Source organism: Phalaenopsis equestris, unplaced genomic scaffold (assembly GCF_001263595.1).
Source record: "Phalaenopsis equestris unplaced genomic scaffold, ASM126359v1 Scaffold000726, whole genome shotgun sequence".
In the NCBI taxonomy this organism is placed as follows: Eukaryota; Viridiplantae; Streptophyta; class Magnoliopsida; order Asparagales; family Orchidaceae; genus Phalaenopsis; species Phalaenopsis equestris.
Window position 1 is genome coordinate 34,337 of NW_018165166.1, and position 2,785 is coordinate 37,121.

The 2,785-nt window shown below is 35.1% G+C and overlaps 1 protein-coding gene and 1 pseudogene across 1 annotated transcript in view; one reads left to right on the forward strand and one right to left on the reverse strand.

The window, feature by feature from the left end:
- The window catches only part of LOC110030487, a 7,053-nt pseudogene extending 5,481 nt beyond the window's left edge, over positions 1-1,572 (reverse strand).
- Positions 1-2,785, forward strand: part of LOC110030488 (protein-lysine N-methyltransferase n6amt2) — a 35,527-nt gene that overhangs the window by 22,030 nt on the left and 10,712 nt on the right. The gene's annotated exons all lie outside the window — the stretch shown is intronic.

Here is a 2,785-nt window from a genome sequence, read left to right on the forward strand (position 1 = left end):
TAATTTTGGTAGGAAAGGACACCCATATTGCCATATTTTTGACACGAGAAAATTGACACGCAAATCGATGAATTCATCAAAACGACATCTGACGACAAAACGGACTGCACCAGCGGGTCCGGAATGTCGATTTTGCCTAAGGACACATTTTGTTACGACACCGCGCGTGAATGAATCGCATGTGATTTAATATATATATATATATATATATATATATTTATATATATATATATACACATATGTATATATATATATATATATCAAATAAGAGTACAGAAGAATAAGATAAGAATTAACAGTTAATAATAAAATCCAACTAAAAAATTTAGACTGTTCAGAGAATGACAAATAAATCGTGACAGGGGGTATACCTCAAATCCTTGCTTTTCAACATAAACTGTTTGACACAAGCAAGAACAAGATCAGACTCCACAGACCGCTCATGTACTTCATCGAGAATAATAACCTTATATTTAAGAGCAGCCAATCCCTTGTCACGCATCTGCTCCAACACGACACCAGCAGTCTTGAAAACAACTTTTGATCTGTGAATCAGTATAAGCTCCATAAGAAACTTCGCAGATATTGAAGGTTGGAAGAAAAAGCTTGTATTCGCAAGCATAGATGGATAGAAATATAACATGTAAGAAGATATCCAAATCAATGACAGTATAGTATAATCATTTAAGGCGTATAGCAAACACAGCATCATGCTCTACGAATTAATGCAGAGGATTATTACATGTTTGAAAACAAATGGCATGTCCAATCTTCCTGTGTTTTTGTGCCAACAACGAAATCATTGCAAATGCAAGATAAGGTTATGTACATAAAACTCTCCTCACACCCTAAAGTAGTAGCAGTACTATGCACTAGAGACACCCTACTTATGAGGTGATGTTTAATGTACCTCCTAAAGAAAATGATACAACAAATAAAGTTTTTATGATAAATATTACTACCGCAAAGTAATCAATTTAAAATTTAATAAATGCACCTTGTGGATGTTTTGTCTGAGACATTTGAATGGCCAATATGATATCCAATCTCATCTCCTACATCACAATTTCTAGCTTTGGCAACCATCCTTGCAATGGCAACTACTGCAAACCTTCTAGGCTGAGTGCACAAAACAGGCTGCAGATTTTCTTCTAGAAGGAAGAGAGGAACCTGAGAACTTTTTCCTGCACATGAGAATGCCAGTAGTGCCCCACAAAATCAAAGGGGGAAAGAAACTTTATTAATGATAAGAAAGCAAAGCCCTTCAACATAATTAGTTGGTTGCATGGAGTTAAATATAACCATAACAGTTAAAGTACTAATTATACTTCAGAAGTTTTAAAACATATATTTTCAATGCATTAATAAAGTACAAAGAAAGGATATCTTTTGTATTCATACCAATTGTAACTATAATTGTTTAATAATTAACTTTGTTAAATCAAAACCAGCATAAAAAAAATAGTAACTAATATGTATGCACTGTAAACCTCCAGCGGCAAAAGCAACTAAGGAGATGATAGAGAAGAACTCGTCGGCAGAGTTCCACGAGGAGTCCCTTGCCGACCTCATAAGATACCCACAAACCAACAAATTAGCGAGCTCAAATGTTAACTAAGAGAAATATCCAAGAAATCGCCTAAGAGTAGTCCGCCAGATTCAACGGATCCATCTATAGCACAAGCAGTCATCCAACTAAAAAAGCTACTCAGCCCCATAGTTTGAGAAGGCCTAATAATTCCCTACGGTCAACTATCAGGCTGAGACCTAGTCTTTACTCAGGGCACCTGCCCCTATTCTTTATACTATCTTGTATTTATTACATAAACAACATACACTAAAAAATTTTCTATAGCATTTAATTCCTAATGTCCCAACTTATAAATAGGGAATCTCAAGTAGAGCATAAAATTAGGATTATAATTTCGTTGAGTCTTGCATGTATTACACTTCATTAGAGCTAGCCTACTGGATCTTTCTCACAGTGTTTCAAGATTTCATTCGCACCTACATCAAATGGGTTACTAAAGCCCTGGAATAATCCATGAAAAATTTTTGAGTCAGGCGGGTAAAGATGATAGGACAGTAGAAATTAAATTTTTTTAAGTTCATTTTCTATACGTAACATTTAACAAATGAAAGAGTAAGTAAATTAAAATGGTACAATTAAATTTAACTCATTTTTTTATTATATGTGTTTGTTATAAACATTTAGTTGTGTAAATTGCAGGTGTAAAAAAAAATCTATTTTTATGTCGTTATGCTGCCCGATTTTTCTCGATCGGGTTTTCCTCCTTTTACTTACCTGGGCATGTTGCTTCCTTTTTTTTTACTTTGGCTTTCTCGTATATATCTCGACTTCTCATTATTATTTTAACTTCATCGCTTCACCACTACACTTCACCACTTCACCCACTCCGCCTCCTACATTATATCAGATGCTACATTATATCAGATGCACGACGTTGTGAGAGGTTTACCTGTTTTGACATGTATTCTGATTTTATTTGATATTGAGAAGCAACTCTCCTCCTTTCTGGAATCGTGTTAGGTGGATTGTCTTCTCCTCTCTCTCACCCCATTTTTGTTTTCTTTTCTTTTCTACCACATTTACAGACTTCGATGAAGTATCACTTTTCCCCCAGTCTGCTTCTTAAGCTTTGGACAATATCTCTTCATATGACCTGGCTCCTTGCAGTTGTAGCAATGAATTTCCTTTTTGGCTCTAGACTTTGATTTGGAATTTCGCCTTCCGAATACCTCCTCTTTCTTCCTTCCCCTATTC